This window comes from Acipenser ruthenus, chromosome 3 (genome assembly GCF_902713425.1).
Source record: "Acipenser ruthenus chromosome 3, fAciRut3.2 maternal haplotype, whole genome shotgun sequence".
Taxonomy (NCBI): Eukaryota; Metazoa; Chordata; class Actinopteri; order Acipenseriformes; family Acipenseridae; genus Acipenser; species Acipenser ruthenus.
Genome location: NC_081191.1, coordinates 66,766,377 through 66,786,568, shown reverse-complemented (window position 1 = coordinate 66,786,568; position 20,192 = coordinate 66,766,377).

Genomic DNA, 20,192 nt, shown 5'->3' with positions numbered 1-20,192 from the left:
CCCGGATTTCTTTAAATATTTGGGTGTCCAAATAACTCTACTGCTCACCTTGTCTTTTCCCTTCCTCGTTTCTCCCCTGCTACTCTGCTACTCCGCTCCCTCCACTGGCTCCCTATCGCCGCTCACATCCAATTCAAAACTCTTGTACTCGTCTATTGCTGTTTTGACCTTTCTGCTCCCTCCTATCTCCAGACTATTAGAATTATTATTATTATTATTTATTTCTTAGCAGACGCCCTTATCCAGGGCGACTTACAATTGTTACAAGATATCACATTATACATTATTTCACATTATACAGATATTACATTATTTTACATACAATTTCCCATTTTTACAGTTGGGTTTTTACTGGAGCAATCTAGGTAAAGTACCTTGCTCAAGGGTACAACAGCAGTGTCCCCCACTGGGGATTGAACCCACAACCCTCCGGTCAAGAGTCCAGAGCCCTAACCACTACTCCACACTGCTGCCCTGGGGGAATCTTGGGGCTGTTGCGGCAGCCAAAAGTCAGCTGAGTGGAAAAATAGAATTTGTTGTTCCAACATATCCCGAAGAGGTGACGGAGGGAGGGGAGGATGGACATGACTTTAAATGCATCTGAAATAACTGCTTTGGCTAACCAGGGTCCTCGGCCTGCAGTTTTGACTGAGTTGATGGCATCGTAATTTATAACCAAAATTCAAACAGTGATACAAGTCTTACTGAGTTAGTTAGTTGGGGAGTGCTCAGGGTGTATATATGATTGGCAATTGAATTTGGCGCGAACTGAGAAAGGAGGTGGAGCCCTACCTCCTGTCCCCTGAACCCCACCTAAAAGTTAACATAAAAAACAAAACATGGTCCAATATAATTTTCATTTGTGGAGACAGAAATATAGCTATCGGGATAGGCAGATAATCTTGTACTATAACAACTGTACTTAAATGCAGTTGTTCTACTTTTTCTTTTTAGAATACACTTTTGGGAAGAAAAGTCTGAATTGTGACTACCTCATAGGTTTGTATGACTCAAATTGAGCTGACAAGCCTAAAAGTTATAGTTAATCACTGCTTTGTCACATGCTTGAAAGCAGACTCCAGTGTCAGTTGAATTTAGATTCATGACTGACTTGAAGAAACTGCGACTGGCTAAGCCAACTAGCTAAAAAAAATACAGCTTCAATTTAGCAAATTTTCAACTGACTTTTTAGCAGCACTCAGTCAGGGTCAGTTAAAATGTTTGCAGAGTTTACAAAAATGGCGACGGTTGGCCATTTAAAGTCTTGCAGCGGTTCTAGTATTTTATGACTTAGCTTACTTAGGTATTTTGGGTTCACACATTCATTTTAATTAGGGATGATCAAGGTCTATGGGGGGGGGGGTGTTGAGGAGAATAACACGTGTGCAAAATCGTTTGTTAGTTTACTTTTTCAAACAGCTATCAGTTCATTAAAAACTTTAGAGCAGTGATGTCATAAGGACAACAGCTAAAGCACATTTGAAAAATAAGCCACAAAATGTAGGATTTAGAGAGTGATAAGCCAAATTGAGATATACAGTAATTAGTTTATTATGATCCATAAAAAGACTGAGGACAAAAATGGAATGTCAGACTTGGTCTATATACAGACACCTTGGTTTTATATGTATGTCCAGTACACCGCTGAAACGTTAAGTCTTGCAAATAATTTATTGCATAATATAATAGCAATGAAAGTTTAGTTCAGAAACACATTGGGCATTATAATTCAATAAGAATTGATGGCATTTGGAACTCAAGAATTTATTTCTGGAACTGAATGGTTATTGCTCATTTTAGAATCCATCTATCACTGTCTCTATCTGTGACGCAAGAAGGCTGTTACCTTAAATGCTTAAAGTTTTATTTTTGGGAACCATGGATAAGATTAGAGCACTAACAGGCTGTCATAAATAACATCCAGCTAGAAACAGATACTCCGATAAAACTTCCTTATAATTTCTGTATTCACTTTTAAAGTATTAACAAAATTAACCCTTGTAGTAAGTACATACAGTAGCTGCAAGAAAATGAATTATTTAGTACTTTCATGTTTAACTAAAATGTATATTGATCTTACTATGCAGTTTTAAAATCCTTTTATTAAATACTAACTGTGTAATGGTAAAAATAAATGTTTATTATGTGTTTGACTATTGCAAGTATAGCTAAACCAATATTCATAAATGACATTACAGGTTATTAACAAACTGTTTGTCTAAAGATAAGGTTTACAGTTACTGTTGTCAATATCAGAGTTTAGTTGTTATACATAGTTGTAAAATGGTCTTTGAATATTACAATGAGCCAGTGTCAACAATAACATGTTTATATGCATGTCACTAATTAGTATTACTGACAGAACTATGGTTCATAGTCACAGTTCTATAAGAATGATATTGTTCCAAAAATCTGACAGTTATTCTGATATGTAAATGTAAACAACAATGCATGTGTCCTTGGAAAATAGAATAATAGCTAAAGCCATCAATAACCAATCAAAACATTTCACAAGAACAAAAAAGGCAAGTTAGAACAAATGGATGCACTGAGTAACTAAATAAAAGTACATACAAATCTCACAGCTTGGAAAACAACCTGTTTTTAAAGCCATCAAGGAACAACCCACCATAAAGAACAATATATTTCTGAGGGGCTTATAATTTGTAGAAACACTTGTTTTACCTTTGGCATTACATTTGAAAAATATGGTTTCCTATAATAATAGTACTGCTATTCATGTTCCATAATCCATGTTCAGTTATAGTAGAAATATTTACAATTATTTTTTAAAATATGTTTATTAAGTATTCCCTTTTAAGCAGCACTACAATAACATCATTGTAAAGCTGTATAAAAGCTTATCCAACTTGCTTAGTTTTCCTGATAAATACAGCACTCACTACACTCTAAAACAAATATTATTTTATTTCAGTGTGCTTTTGTTATCATAGAATATTGCACTAAATATTTCAAGAGTTTTACTCTTGTTGCTCTCTAGTGGCCATTTTCTATATTATTCCTCATCTCTCTAAAAAGTCTAAATGGTAACATGTTTAGCTTTATAATGTATATTATAAATATCTATAAACAGACTTATATCTTCTGATTTTGTCTTTAAAAAACTACTGTACCAAATGAAAGACCTAAAAAATAAATTGCATTGCTTTAAACCATTGACTGAACTATCTCATAATTTTAAACAGATACTAATACAGTGCCCTATTCGGAAGAAAAGATCCTTTAAAACTGGAAAGTGAGTTCAACTCATTTTGGTAAGAAGCTTTTCCCATAGACTTCCTTTGACAGTATCAGTATTTAGATCCACATCTGAGCAGATCAATTAGTAGGTCTCATTATTTTATAAATAAAAGGTGTGCTAATGAGCAATAGCTCTGCTTTATTTTACATGCAAATGCTGTTCTTAAAAAAAATAAAAAATAAATAAAAAAATCAATTGCATTTTCAAGGTTGCGGCTGCTTGTCAAAAGAACATTGCATCATTTGCAAAATATACATTCAAATACACAACTATACAGAAAAGTATATTTCATTCATTTAAAAAAAAATTCTATGCATTTTCATACAATTACTATGGATTAGACATTCAATTAAAGAGGCAGTAAAATTATATATATATATATATATATATATATATATATATATATATATATATATATATATATATATATACACACACACACACACACACATATTTAGGCACTAATATGCTTTTGACCTTAAAATAAGTATTCACATAGTCACTGAAGCATCAAACATTGTTGGCCAAATGTCATGTCCGAATTATTGTAACATGCTAAACAAATTGACACCAGCTCCTGTTAGGAGTGTTAGCACAACTTCTGAATAACCAGATATATTTTCCAAACATTCCTGCTTCAAAGTTTCGGATTGTAAGGGTGTTTACAGCCAGGCAGTCAGGCAGTTTGGGCTGCTGCTAGTTTTTAACTGGGACTAATCCGCTTGTTGGGCACAGGTGAACACCCATATTGTCTCAAGATGTGCTGCAGGTCAAGCCAATCAGAATTTGGCTGTGGTTCTGACTGCATTGGGGTGTACATTAGGGAATAGCTTAATATACAGTAAGTATGAGGTCCTGGGGTGGCAGGAAAAATAAAAATGAAAGCTGCATGTAAAATTCTGTCAGTAGACAGAAAGGGACTAGACTCCTTCCAGCTACCTATCGAGGTCCTGCTGCAGTTCAAGGGGTGTTTTCCATCATTCTTAAAGTAAATCTAATAAATTAAGGGAATGCGTATAGCTGTTCACATTGCTCGCACTAATTCTGTTTTCTGTCCCCATGCTTCCATGCTGAAATATCTGGTCTTCCAACTCCGATCCGTGCTTGCTGTTTCAAACTGTGCAGAACCTGCCAGTCTCCAGATCCTGGTTTTCTGCAAGACTCCAAGATCTTCTCCAAAAGGTGGGCTTTCTTCCTATTCTATTTATGCCATTCCTTCAAGATTGGAGCTGCAACCACAGCCACTCAGCAAAACATTCGTGCACATGGCATCGAAAAGCTTTGTCGGTGGTCTTCAGATGCTTGAGATTTACATTTGGAGCAATATTAAAAGACATTGTTGTTGCCCAACAACACCTGGAACCTGCATCCTAATGAAGGACTTTACTCCAGGATCAAACTCTACCAAATCCTTTGTTATATATATAAACAACTGCATTTTGCTATATGAAACCACCGACTTTCATTTAGTTAGCCACTGTGGCTAAAGTAACTTAGCATTTTTAAGACACACTGGAAAAACTTAAGCCACACCAAAGAATATTAAAGAACCGTAAAACTGTTGTACACAATACAATAAACATATTGACTATGACTATAACTGTGTCCAACAACCCTCTCCCCTAAACACCACACTCACCACAGGTTTCCCTAAACACAAATATACCAGTAGGTGAGCTTTTCAGCTTCCAATGTAAGCCTGAATGACATACAAACAACACACTGTCACTGGTAGAATTCATAATATAGGTACTGTCTGCCTTTTACAACTTCACAAGACTAAAATAATATAAGTTTACTACATGATTTTTGTGGACATTTATTTATATTATTGTTAAGTATAAACATTTTGTATAAACTGGTTATAAACATACTGTTTCAACAAGACAAAAAAGTGTATTTTATTTGAAAACATGTTGATATTTAAATGCCAGATCCTAACATTACTTACACATAAACAGTATATTTAAAGTGCACTATTACTCCAATTCCCATTTAATCAATGCCAAACTTAACCCCACGTGAAAAAAGTGTTTTCACCTGGGTCTATTGACAGTAATATTGCACTGATTCTGACATTAAAACTAAATAAATCATAGTGAGACAAATCCTTTTTAAAATAATACATTTGCTTATTCTTTTATTAATTGTTCCAAATCTTCTTGGAACCTTTCTGTTACTATTTCCAAACTATATTTCAGAATATTTTAAAGAGATAGCACGACTATCACGGTCATATTTTTGTTTCTAATCAGAACCTCTGTCCTGACAAACCCATATGTTACGTAATCAAGCTAAATGGCGTTCATTGGGCGAAATGAAATGAAACAAATCACTCTGTATTGATTCATCTGCCAGCACACGTTCAAAGTAATCATACTGGCATAGTCTTATACGCATGTGGCGACGTGTCGAGCAGCTAGCGGGAACGTAGAGGACCCCTGGAGATTTTTTCCTTTTAGGTTTTTCCTTTAGTCACTAAAATTAGATATCATATTATATGATTTGTTTTTTTTTGGGTGGGGGAGTTAGATTATTTTACTCATTCAACAATTTTATTTATTTTTGTTTTTGACAACTTGTTTTCTTAGCAACTAGGGATACTCCTCTCCTTTGGGGGGGAGTATACAATGCTCCTCTGCCTAATATTTTTTGTTCACCGGGATAAACTCCAACCATGTTTACTCTACTTATTTTTCTTCAGCCATGGCTTGGGTTCAATGTTTTTGGAAATCTGTACGATTTTGTATTATAATAAAGGTGGTTATGATTTCCATTACATGAGAGTAGATGTTAAAACTTTATGCTGATTTGAACTCGGCTCTCATCGAGGTAAGCACCAACTAAGACGTAGCTTTACAGTAAACTAATGTGATCCATCTGCGTCTCCATCCATTTGCGTTTCCTTCCATCTGATGATGTAGATATCCTTCTGCCTGGTGTTGATGGCTGAAGTGTAATGCTGGCTCCAGGGATCAGTTTATTGCCTCCCTAGCGCATCAGCACACACAACGGCTGCGATGCTGGTTCCGGGGATCAACCACAGTGCGGTCTCCCCCAACACATCAGCATGACAACCGTCTAGATTGAGCAAAGTAGGGTACATCTCTGGGGTCTTCAGGTGGGTACCTTCCATCCTCGGTGTCTCATAGACTAGCCCATGACACCTCAAGAGGGCTCGATGGTGATTCTGGCGTCCCAGAATCACCCCCCTCCGTCCCCCACTCAACTCAACCCAGCTTACTTACCCGTACATCAGCGTTTCTTTCTTTCTATTGTGCTTGAGCTCCCCAACCAGAATCTTTGCGTTTCAGCCACAGCCAGTTGCTGCTCCTCTCTGCTGATTCAGATAAATTCTTCGCTGTGTGACGCAACTCTTGGCCACTGAATCCAACGTCTCTGTGAAACCGGGTTGCAGAGTGTGCCACAAATCCTTGACAACCCACCTCCACTGGGTAAACCCGGACTCTCCATCCTCACAGTTCCGCTTCAGTGGCTAGTTGAGCATACCGCAGTTTCTTCCTCTCATACGCCTCATCAACAGCATCCTCCCATGGCACCAGGTGAACAAGGCGTGCTGATTCAGACCACAAGACAATATCTGGTCGAAGGTTAGTGGTGGCAATCTCAGGTGAAAAAATAAGCTGTTGCCCAACATCTGCCAGCATTTTCCAGTCTCTAGCAGCTTCCATTTGTCCTGGGCGAGGCTTGGTTTTACACCTTTTCTTGGCGGTTGCTCTCCTGGGTGGAGGAATGTTGTCTTTTGTGCGTAATGTTTTGATGGAACTGGTGGCAACTTATTGGTCATGTTACGCTTGTCTTCCAATGCTAAGGCCAAACATCGCAGCACCTGGCCATGGCACCAAGTAAACCGTCCTTGGCTAAGACCCACCTTACATCCTGTCAAAATGTGCCTTAATGATGCAGGTGATGAACACAAAGGACATGAGGGATCATCTTCCACCCAGAGGTTTAGGTTTAAATGTCCTGACTGAACATTTAAAGGGAGGTAGAGATTTGGAAAATAAAAACTGAACAGTTCAAGCACTATCTATAGGCTTGGACTTCTTACAATACTGTCTCAGATCAGTGGGCAATAAATGCATAACTTTGTGGACTGCATACATTGTTATAAATTCAGCTATCTGCTAATATAATGGATATTATTTGTATACAATAGCTTTACCAATGTCTTCATAGGAAAAAATATATAGTACAGGTGTAGTACTGCATACCCTCCAAAATTTGAGAGATGAAAATAGGTCCACTTGTGTGGCATTAAGAGAGCAAGTGGCTCATAGCGTGGTAGTGAGTGACCTGCTTCCACAGGGTCTGGTGACATGCCCCTCTCAGAGAATTTTTTAAATGTTATATTTAGATACAACAAAAATCTATATGTTTCAGTATGTCTCACAAAATCACACTAACAGATTTCATCGTGCTGAAGAGCCTTCCCTGTCTTCTTAACCCTGTGCTTAGTTGCCCTGTCCTGGTCCTCACTTGATTTGTTTATAAAGCAGGTGGTATAAACTGACTTACTCCAAAAGTATCCTTTTTTAATTTTAAGAACTTGTATCTCTCAGTTCTATGATGTATAATGCATAAAAGAAAAGACTAAAACAACTTTTGAAACATATTCAAAATCATTAAGCATTCCTTGAATTGAAAATCTGAGCTTAAAAAAAACAATTAATGGGGATTGTTCATCAGGGATAATTATTGATCTAAATGAGTGAGGAAGACAATGATTGGCTAAACTGCCTTAAAATAAATACATTTAAATTAAATTGGTATGATTACAATCATGTGTTCCCTTAGGGATAAGGGATAAATGAGATGGGTTAAGATTAAGCAATCTAGATATATCAATGCCTGGCGTTAATACCAAAGGTTGTCTTGTTTAACCCTTTCACAGTCACACTAAAGTTTAGATATAAATCACGTCTCTTCAATATAGCTTTCAGGAAGGCTCCAAAGTGACACTACAAACAATATGACAAAGGTCTAATGGCTTCATACATTTTAGTATGACTGACTAATTCTGACAAACAAAAAAAGTGTTCTTAATAGAAAGCCCATACTTTATAACTGTGTGAAATAATATATTCCAGATCATGTAGGATTTTTTTGTAGGATCTTTTCTTCTTGTGTCTGGTTTGAAACATATCATGATATACCCCACACAGCAAATTAATTTGTGTAAATCAAAATGTAACTTTGAAATAAATGACTTCCATTAATTATAAAGTATGCCATGTATGCATTTAACAATTTTTTTTCCATATATATATATATATATACAGTGCCTTGCACAAGTATTCACCCCCCTTGGACTTTTCCACATTTTGTAGTGTTACAACCTGGAATTAAAATGGATTTAATTGGGATTTTTTGTGAGTGATCTACACAAAATAATCCATAATGTCGAAGTGGGGAAAAAAATCTACATATTTTTCAAAATTATTTACAAATAAAAAACTGAAAAGTCTTGATTGCATAAGTATTCACCCCCTTTGCTGTGATACCCCTAAATAAGCTCTGGTGCAACCAATTGCCTTCAGAAGTCACATAATTAGTTGAATGGAGTCCACCTGTGTGTAATTAAAGTGGCACATGATCTCAGAAGGCCCCAGAGTTTGTTAGAGAGCATATCTAAACAAACAGTATCATGAAGACCAAGGAGCTATCAAAACAAGTCCGGGATAAAGTTCTGGAGAAGCACCAATCAGGGTTGGGTTATAAAAAAAATATCCCAAACTTTGAACATCCCCCGGAGCACCGTTAAATCCATTATTAAAAAATGGAAAGAATATGGCACAACCGCGACTCTGCCTAGAGAAGGCCGTCCACCAAAACTCAGTGACCAGGTAAGAAGGGCATTAGTCAGAGAAGCAACCAAAAGGTCAATGGTAACTCTGAAGGAGCTGGAGAGATCCACAGCTGAGATGGGAGAAACCGTCCATGGGACAACTATAACCCAGACGCTCCACAAAGCTGGGCTTTATGGAAGAGTGGCGAGAAGAAAGACATTGCTGAAAAAAACCCATATCAAATCCCGTTTGGATTTTGCCAAAAGGCATGTGGGAGACACAGCAAACATGTGGAAAAAGGTTCTGTGGTCTGATGAGACCAAAATTGAACTTTTTGGCTTTAGCGCAAAACGCTATGTGTGGTGCAAAGCCAACACTGCTCATCACCCTGAGAACACCATCGGTGAAGCATGGTGGTGGCAGCATCATGTTATGGGGATGCTTTTCATCTGCAGGGACTGGGAAACTGATCAGGATTGAGGGCAAGATGGATGGAGCCAAATACAGGGAAATTCTAGAGGAAGACCTGTTTCAGTCTGCAAGAGACATGGGACTGGGGCGGAGGTTCACCTTCCAGCAGGACAATGACCCTAAACACACAGCCAAAGCTACACTGGAGTGGTTTAAAAACAAGAACCTGAATGTCTTAGAATGGCCCAGTCAAAGCCCAGACCTCAATCCGATTGAGAATCTGTGGCAAGACTTGAAAATTGCTGTTCACCAACGGTCCCCATCCAACTTGACAGAGCTTGAGCAATTTTGCCAAGAAGAATGGGCAAAAATTGCAGGATCCAGATGTGCAAAGCTGGTAGAGACTTACCCAAAAAGACTCACAGCTGTAATTGCTGCCAAAGGTGCTTCTACCAAGTATTGACTCAGGGGGGTGAATACTTATGCAACCAACAAATGTCTTTTTTTTTGTTTAATTAACTTTTGTGTCACAATAAAAAATATTTTGCACCTTCAAAGTGTTAAGTATGTTGTGTAAATCAAATGGTAAAAATCCCAATTAAATCCATTTTAATTCCATGTTGTAACACTACAAAATGTGGAAAAGTCCAAGGGGGGTGAATACTTATGCAAGGCACTGTATGTATATATATATATATTTGAGAGCAGCCCTAAAGTTAATGAAGGCATGTTCCACATCAGTTTGCATAGCTACATTATTTACACTTTATTTTAATTAAAAAGGAAATATATAAAAAATACAAACATTACAAAAAACGTGCGTTCTCTCTCTCTCTCTCTCTTGCTTCTTTTCCTTCACCATTTGCAATGTAATTAAACTTTAATAAACTATAGGTCTAGATTCTCAGCGTTTTAGTGTACAAAAATTATTTTTTTATTATGGCAAACCCTCTCCAGACTAGTCTTTAAGAGCAAAGGTTTTAGCTATGCCCACATATTAGCAAAGTCAAAATCCCGAGTCCTGAGTACAGCGCTACTAAGAAGTAATGTTATATATATATATATATATATATATATATATATATATATATATATATATATATATATATATAGGTATGAATACATAAACTTAAAGTTACAACTATGAAATCTCACTAAGCTTTGGCTTCAAATGATGTGTCTGTGAGGGCCAATTTGTCGATAAACATTTGAAAAGATCAATGTCACTGTACAACTTCAAAGTAATCTCTACCACAACGGATAGCTTTATTTTTCCTACAAGTATGTAAGACATTATTCTCTATTATGTTAGCTCTATTTATCTACTTTCAATGAAATAAAAGATCTGGGCAAATTACATGATACATTACAAAAATTGGTTATTCTGATGTAAATGCAAAGTGTTGCTATTCAGCAATCAGTGTAACAACACACCAGTAATCTCAATATGCCACATAACATAACATACAAAACATATAAAAATATATTTGATAGTCTGGTGGTATATTTTGTATAATGTGTAAAAAAAGTCAGAACCTTAAGTGCGATAGGGGTAACATGTCATACCAGCTATAAATGACATTTCTTCATCATTGAATATCCCTTTGAATCACTACAAGCAGCTAATAGTTCTTGGTCTTGTATCTTTATAGTAATTATTATCTGTATCAGAATACATACAGTATGGTTGCTGAGTTAAAAGATCACTGCATGATTCTAAATTCGGAGAAATACAAACATTTATAATTGAGCAAAAGAGGTAAGGATTAGCAAAAGTAAACAAAAAAAAAACAAAACAATGGCTTTGCTGAGCAGCTTTTGCCACAGTGGGCATAGTATCAGCCGCCCAGAGTGAGAACGCTCAGAAAGCACACTGAGCTGAATTAAAATGACTTAACACAAAGAGGCTCCCCAGTGGCGCATCCGGTAAAGGTGCGCCGCGTGGAGTGCAGGATGCGCTCTATAGCCTGGACGTCGCCGGTTTGAGTCCAGGCTATTCCACAGCCGACCATGGACGGGAGCTCCCAGGGGGCAGCGCACAATTGGCCGAGCGTCGCCCGGGGGGAGGGAGGGTTAGGTCGGCCAGGGTGTCCTCGGCTCCCCTGTAGTCTGGATGGGCGCCTGCGGGCTTGCCTGTAAGCTGCCCAAGAGCTGTGTTGTCCTCCGACGCTGTAGCTCTTGGGTGGCTGCATGGTGAGTCCGCAGTGTGAAAAAAAGCGGTCGGCTGACGGCACACGCTTCGGAGGAAAGTGTGTGTTCATCTTCGCCCTCCCGAGTCAGCGCAGGGGTGGTAGCGGTGAGCTGAGCTTAAAAAATAATTGGCCATTCTAAATTGGGAGAAAATAATAAAAATAATTGGCAACGACTAAATTTATTAAAAAAAAAAAAAAATGACTTAACGCTCTGACGACTAATAATTATTCGCTTTTTGGTATTTGTGATGTTATGGTTGATGAAATGTCCCGAAATGAGGGTCTCCTTGGTATTGCATTCCTAAAATCAGGAATGTTAACCATAGACGATGACTTAGAAAATATTTTACCAGCAGCAACAAGCAATGGTACTGTAGAACATTTCTTGTGATTAATGTACATAGATTAATGAATTAGTATTTGTAATTGTGTGACGCTCAGTCCAAGGCCATGACGGGACCGCCTTTTAGAGGAATAGCGCAAGTCGTTTTCACGGCACATTTGATTTGTCTGTAAATCTGTTTATTTTTGCCTTTTAATACACTCAGCGTATATACTCTGTACCTTACCATTGTTGGTATTGTACGTGAGTGGTGTATTTTCAGATCAGTCCAAAGCATTTCTGTTGGATTGAGATCTGGTGATTGCGAAGGACATTCCAGAACTTTTTTCTTTGTTTTCTTAAAAAAATACAGAGTTGACTTAGTCGTATGCTTTGGGTCATTGTCGTGTTAGAAGATAAACTGTCTGCCAATCAGTTTAGGAGCAGATGGTATCATTGTACTTTGCAGAATGTGTTGATACATGGCTGCATTCATTCGATTTTCAATCAAATAAATGTCTCCAGTCCATGAACTGCTAAAACGCCCCCATATCATGATAAAACCACCTCCATGTTTAACTGTAGGTAAAAGGTGTCCTTCATTGAAGTCTTTCCCTTTTGTTCTACAAACATACTGTGGCCTATTATTGGAGAAAAGCTATATTTTACTCTCATTCAACCAGATAATTTTGTTGAAGAATGCTTCAGATTCCTGTTCATATTTCATGGCAAAGTAGATGGTGTGTTTTTTATGAATTTTCTTTAAAAGTGGTTTGCAGCGAGGTCTCCTCTTCTGTGTTCAGGTGCCTTTAGTACAGTTAGTTTATGCTCTATGATGCCTGATGCTAAATCTTTTTTGAAATCCTTGGCTGTAATCTTGGATTATTTTTATGGCTGCTCAGCCTTTTAGAGGAATAGCGCAAGTACCCGTAATTTTCTGTGGAGGTCCACTTCTTTTAAACGTTTCAGTTGCATTTGTTCTGTGATACTTCTTGATTATTGCTCTGATTGTGGATTTTGGTATTCCATATTTCTATGGTACTGTTCTGTAGCCATTCCCTTTGTTGGAGTTTACTTTGAGTGCTACCCTGAAATGTGATTCCAGCTTTGTCTTGACCTTCATCTGCTGTGTTGCCAAAACGTTCTTCAACAGATGTTGGAAATAATGACCTTTTTTCTGGCTGTAGACTTTATAATGCAGCTTCAATCAATGAACATATTTTTAAATTAGTTCCATAAAATGTTTACAGACTTTTAATGTAAAGGTGACAATACATTTGTCATGAATATATATATATATATATATACAGTATATATATATAGCTTTTTCCATGACAACATAGAATATGTTATAAAACACAACCTATCATTAATAATCCTCTAATCCACTTAAACTCAGAACATGAAAACACCAAAATACTAAATGTTTCATTCATACTGATTAACATTCCAGTTCAATCCCCTATTCACTGATAAAAATCGTTAGAATGCTGCTCTTTAAAATGTCAAGAACATATATCAAAAAATAATAAAACGCTGGAAGAGAAGTTGTAAAGAATCTTAATACTATACAGCATTCTTGCCTGATTTCTGTTGAAAGACTTGGGTTTGATACTGCTATGTCTAAACTCACCCATAAAAGTGAAGCTGACTAGGTTCATTGTTGTCATTTCTTCCTTTCTTTACACTTTGGGCCCAATTCACAGAATGTTTTTGTTGGCGTTAGTACAATTGCTGTCTTAATTTCAGTGTTAATACCCTTTTCAGCAAATTATTTAACCCATAAAGGTCAGTCTGTGTGCTTGAATTAGTGCCATTGACACGTTTTCTTAACAGCGCATTGTGAACGCATTTGGGGCGTTACATAATCGATCCACATAATCATGTGCGATCCACAAAGATGTAGGACACCTGTTAGCACCTTCTTAATGGAGCATTATTAAAAACAGAAGTCATCTTCTTTTAAAACTGAGATATTAACCCTATTCTTATACATGGGAGAAGTAGGAAGATGCCTGCCACACTTTGGTTAGATAGAAGGCATCAGAAAACAAGTAGGCAAGAAAAATCCTGTCCACCCCATATCAGACCCTGAATAAATGTAGTCAGTTTCCCAGATGACATGTTTGCTAAAAGGTGCAATGAGCTAGGACTGGAAAAGGAATGTTCTTACAGGCAGTCACATGCAATATCTGTTGAAGGTTGTATCAACAAGTTTAAATAGCAGTTACATTGCTGCTTTTTTGTAATGTTATGACATTTTTATTTTTAATTTCCTTTTACAATTATTATAATTATTAAGAGGAATCTTGTAGAAGGTTTATAAGCCACACAAACCGACCAAATTTCAATGTGTGGTCCAGATATCAGATCGGCCTGTCACATGCAGAGAAATACAAAATACAAAATACAAAATCCAGTTGCTCACCAGTCACAAACACGCCTTGCAAGACAAGTGAATCAACCATATGTTCTTTTTTTTTATTGAAAACCTGGACTTATTGGTCATGTGTTTCTGGCAATTCCCAGGCCGGCTACAAGCTGTCCAGTCATTTCTCTGGCTACTGCTCGCAGTATATTCAGACTTGACCATTGAAACACCGGAAACCAACAAAGTACAAATAGCTTGCTTGATAACATGCAAACTCAAGCTGTGCAGCAAAATTGCTATTCATATTCGTTATGCATAACATATAATGCGTATTTCATATTTTTTCAATGCATAAAACACCCAGTATGTAGCATACCGGAGCACTGGCCATATGTGTTCCCCCAATTCCTTCGATGCTTCCCATGTTTATAGATACATTGACAGTTATTTCCAGAGGTGTTAAATAAGAGGTGGTCTACCACCCAAGCATATTTCTTTTTTGCCATGCTAATTTTTCTTTTCTTTTCGCTGTCAGTCCACTTTTCTTTCTTTTTTTTTTTTTTAGTTCACTTATTGCTTTTTGTTTGACCGATGTCTCTCCTTGATTGGCAATATTTGTTCCTTGACTTCCAAATATACTTTTATAGTTATTAATAATCAGTTCAACTAAAACCAATTCAGCTGTAGCAGCATGTATGTTTTAATGGGCGTGCTGCTTGAAAACCAGACCAAGACAGAACTGTCTGGACAGGACACTTACTGTTGACCAGTGGTTCCCAACCTTTTTGGATGTGCAGACCCCTTCTGAACCTCCAAACATTTTGCAGACCACCATGTACTACTATTATAGTGACACACAGCCGCTATACAAGGAAAGTGTATTCATTTTGTTTTCCACTGTAGTGTGGCAATTGATAGCGATGCCATCTGGGAAATTGATTAACTTACCTGGTGCCGTTTCAGCGATGTCACAGCCTGAATGTCCAGATGGAGTGATGACAGTTTTAGCCTTAAAGCTGTTTCCACATCCAGCCTACTCTGGTACTTTGATTTCAACCCAACAAGAGCAGAAAACGGCAAACGGCATCAGGTACTTTACTGCCTTGTCAGACAGTTCTGGGCATTCAGATTAAACGTGTAACCAGAAGTCAGGTTCTGGCTACCCGGGTCAGAATCCTGCGTAGTGTGAAACCACGTACCTGGGTCGTACCCAGGATAACCTGGGTCCCAGCCTGGGAGGTATGGAAGGACGGTTTTCTGAGTAAATGGTATTTTGAAGAAGAAGAAGAAGAAGAAGAAGAAGGATCTGAGAGTGGTGGTGTGGAATACGAATGGGAGCTTTGTAACTTTTGGATCAATTTGGATATTGGGACTTCATCGGAGTACAGGTAATACAGACATTTGTTTTGGGACTTTGTTTTCTTTATGGTTGGATCAGGACTGTGTTTTGTTTATCTTTGCCACGATTGTTTCTTTTTCTTTTTTGGCTGTATTACCTCTCTCCCAGTTGATAAATTGCACCTTATTTGACTCTACCTGACACATAACTATTATTATATAAAGAAGGAAGAGACTGACGGTTTTATGAAAAAGGGTTGTTTTTAACATCCTTGTTAATGACTGGATACAGGTTTGAGGGCTATTTGGAGGCTGCGCCATGGGTTATGTTGTGGTAGCCCTGGTATTTCCTTGTTGTTTTGTGTGTTCCCTCTTGGTGCTGCTCTCTGAGATTGGTGGACTGGCGGGACAGGGCTGCCACCTGGCAGGAGGAAGGACAGAGATAGCGGCATAGTATTGTGCGGTGGTGGTGAACTACTTACCGGGACGAACGCAGCTCGGTTGGGGCGATACGGTACTGAGAACCTGAAAAGACACAGGCAACGGGGGCACCACTGGGGGCAGTTGATAATGGCGATACTTACCGGTTCCAGAGTCCAGGAGAGAGTAGTGTCGACGCAGGTTCCATCCGGGCTGGGGAGACAAAGAGGTGGAGACACGCAAGGGCGCAAGTCCAGCTAAAGGGAAGTAACCAGCTTTGTTGGATTTAGGAGGGATTGTGAACTTGCTTACCTGTATTTCCTCTTCCTGAAAGCTACTTTTGACCTTTCCCAGGTTCCCTGGGATCTCCCCTCTCGAGTCGGCGGCGGATTATTATTATTATTATTATTATTATTATTATTATTATTATTATTATTATTATTTATTTCTTAGCAGACGCCCTTATCCAGGGCGACTTACAATTGTTACAAGATATCACATTTTACATTATTTCACATTATACAGATATCACATTATTTTTACGGATTGAAGGATGGTACTGGTGGGTGTGGCGCCTCCTGGAGGCTGACGATCTGAGGCAGGGACGGTTGGGGGGGGAGCGTAACACCACCCCCCCCCCCCTCCCCCTTTTGGACTCTTCGAACTTTTCCATTCCTTTGCAGGATTCTGGACTACTAATTATGAACTGCATTAATATTACATTTTGTCGTCTTTGTTGGATTTGCTGTGATTAGTAATTGAGTGTTTTTATCCGCGGGAGGGTAGCTCCAAGTAGTATTTTTAAGATTTTGTATTTTGTTTGTTTAGTGGGAGCTTGTGTGTATTTTTTTTAAGGTGAACCTAACCCTGTGGAGATTATAAAGTTTGTTTTATTAATTTTAAACCTGTTACCGTTGTTGTGTGTGCGGAACCCCAGGGATCGAAAAGAACCTGTGTAGGGACAAATAAAAGATTTCTCGAACACGAAGGTCCTTGCCCTTCTGAAACCCAATGTGGCGTAGTTGGCTACTTATATTCAAATTCTTTTAGTATACTGGTTATCGCTGTCACTCTACCCGTGACATTAGCACTGTAAACAACACACAACTTACAGAAAATTTGTGTAATCAATTGGCAAATCAAAATCACATCATTACATGACACTAGCGTGGAAAATTCGTTATAAAGACACAAGTAAAATATCACAAAATCATTCATTCAAAAGGAACAAGGCAGTTTGTCATGTCGTGGCAAGAGATGTAGTTTTACGTCCATTAAAAGTAGCCTTGACTTATTTAGCTGAAAGAAGGAAACAAGGCCAATAATAGTTAGTTCACAGCGCTGCCTTCCATTGTATGGACTCCTTGCCGCATTCGTTTACCGTCTTTCTTCAAAATCTCCAGTGCTGGTGTTATTCAGCCGTCCTTAAAAATGGAATGTCTCTCTTCTTGGGATCTTACTGTAACACTTATTTTCCTCAGGTTGCATATAATATCAGATTCAACTAAAGCCATTATTGCGCTTTCGCTACTGGTGAAAGTGAGTTGTGACGAGTTAAATGTCAATAGCGTTTCTGCAGACTTACAAAATCTTTAGCAGATGGAATACAATTTCCCCAGAACACAATTTACAGAATATCTGATCTTAATTCCAGATCTGAATTGCACAGATTGTTCTTTCGATCTTTGCTTGTATTGTGTAAAGCCTTCCCTGGCTTTTTTACAGCAAGGAATTGGGTGGTATGACGTGCAAGCTCTGCCAGAAACACAAAAAAGATCGCAAAGGATCAGGAGGTAAATGAAGCAGTGTAGCCTGGGTATGAATTAGGGTGGATTATTATTCATTATTATCATAATTCTAAGGCAGTTTTATTTTTGTGTTAAAAGTGCTCCTGGCTATAATGCTGTGCCACCCAGCTGTACAGAATTCCTGGGGAGAACCCTGCTTGAATAAATCATTACTATTTGAATCCTTCACTTGTTTATCTGAGTCAGGTTGATGGAAAATTAATTAATCAAACTTGATTTCCTTCACAGCAATATTGTCACACGGAAGTGTACAGAAGCATGTCGACAGACAGGTTTTTTACTACATACATTACCAAACATAACCTAACCCTTCTACATTTGTGATTCAGTGCAACACCCAGTGCCTGCCTTTCTTCAACCGTCATTCAAACACTTCTTCACAAATGACTAGTACAGGTTCAAATGAAATATTACGCAGTATTGTTAGAACTTGGGTGGATTGAGGTGATTTGGAATAAGCCCTTCATACATTTTTCACACCATCTACTCCCCATTGACTCATGCTTCTTTTTCATCTCAGCACCAGTCCAGCATATTCTTACATCAAACAGATCATTACTGGAACTATGATGCTACTCCCATTATGCATCATTTATTTGCCCTTTTCACTTGTGACACAGAGAAACGGTGATTACATACGTCAGTTTGCCTCCAACCTTCTTTCCCAATTCAAGCGATTTGAGGGTAATGCATGCAATGTATTGTCTGGTAGGGTTGGTTTCTGGTACGTTGTTCTTTTTTCCTAATTCATAAAGTGGGACAGTACTGACGATACACAAGCTCAATTTTTTCCTTGCTTGATTTTTCAATCACTGATTCGTAGCTTTCGTTTCCCATATCTAGTACTGCTTGGTGTGATGCAATTTGCTAAGGACTGCATTTAGTACAAGTTACTGAGTGTAAAGTGGTAGCCATGACTACCTATTAACCTGTAGTGAGACTGTCGCTTTTCGAGAACGCAAAAATGACGCAGCTTTGCAATCCATTGAACTTTGCAATCCATTGGCATTGAATCAGCTACAATTCACCGTCTGCCACCAGGTGGCAAAATAAATCAGAAAATGCATTAAACAAAACGGCAGGAATAAATGGAGACGGCACAGGATGCAGTTAAAGGAGTGAAAACTGCTATTTTTAATGAAGCGCTGGAAGAGCAGGCAAATGGACGCTCTCTGAATAAATGGTTTAGCTCAAATAGACAGCTCCAGGACACAATCTCACAACACAACCCCGAGCTGCACGCAGACAGCTCCTAAATAGTGATCCCCCAGAGCCCTATTGGCTCACACACACACAGGGGTACATTTACATACACACGGTCCAACTGCTCAGACCCTCAGTCCCGCGCAAGTAGCTGGTTGGCGGAACCGAACACAAATCACAGTGCAGCCAACACAGACCCCTATCTACATACAGCTGCACCTGGATCGTGACAACCCAGGCAGCTCTGCCTAGACAGGAGACACGCTTCCACTTCCAGACTCATAGTACACTAACAGGACAACACACACAATACACTAACAGTAACACCCCCTTCTCCCCCCAGTCCCAAGCAGTCCCAAATTGACCTGCTGTTATGATATTATCTTACAGTGTTTACATAAACAATACAACAGAAGTTTCAATATTGGCTTTCTTAAAAAAAAAAAAAAAGCATTTTCCTCATTTTTTTATTCCACTGCAGAATATATTTGCCATCAAAGAGACGATTGCAACCTGGGCATAAACCTCCTCAAAATACTTGGGTGTGAGCAGTGTGACTGTTTAGGAGAGGTCAGAGGCAGTGTTAATTCTGACTGTAAAAACAGTCCTTATTTACTCCTAAAACGTGTATTGAATCACTTGCAGTTTATTATTATTATTATTATTATTATTATTATTATTATTGTGTTCTGGTGACTTGCAGCATTAAAACTGTAACCGAAGATATGACGTCAGTGACAAGGACAACCAAGCTAAAATTTATGATTGGCCAATACGCTTTTCGTCACAGGGTCTCAGTGGCTAATACAACAGACAATTTCTTACTGGGCTTAGATCTGTTACAGGAACAATGGGATTTTAGATTTGCAGAGGAATGTCTCTGTATGGCTGTGGAAAGGACAGCGTCACAGTCCAGGCTGGTGTATGTCAGGAAGGAGACCCAGAGACAGAAGATGCAAGTTTAAGCGCTATTGCGCATGTTTACTAACAATAATAATAAAACAAACTAAACACCTGAACAAAATAAACAGGCACAGTGGCCAAAACAAACATTT